Source organism: Geospiza fortis, unplaced genomic scaffold (assembly GCF_000277835.1).
Source record: "Geospiza fortis unplaced genomic scaffold, GeoFor_1.0 scaffold173, whole genome shotgun sequence".
In the NCBI taxonomy this organism is placed as follows: Eukaryota; Metazoa; Chordata; class Aves; order Passeriformes; family Thraupidae; genus Geospiza; species Geospiza fortis.
In genome coordinates, this window is record NW_005054334.1 from 3161294 (window position 1) to 3161505 (window position 212).

Below are 212 nucleotides of genomic sequence, written 5' to 3' on the forward strand. Positions count from 1 at the left end.
CGATATCCTTCCAAATGCACCTTGTACCTAAGTGCCCCACTAAATGTCCCTTACAAGTCCTCTCTCATCTCTGTCCCCCGCTGATCCCACCGGTGTCCCTCCTTGTCCCCACCACGTATTCCCCCAAATACTGTTATTTATTCCACAGTGTCACAGCACTGTCCCTGCCGGTGGGTCGGGTCAGGGCGTGGCAGGGGACACGCGGGGACACG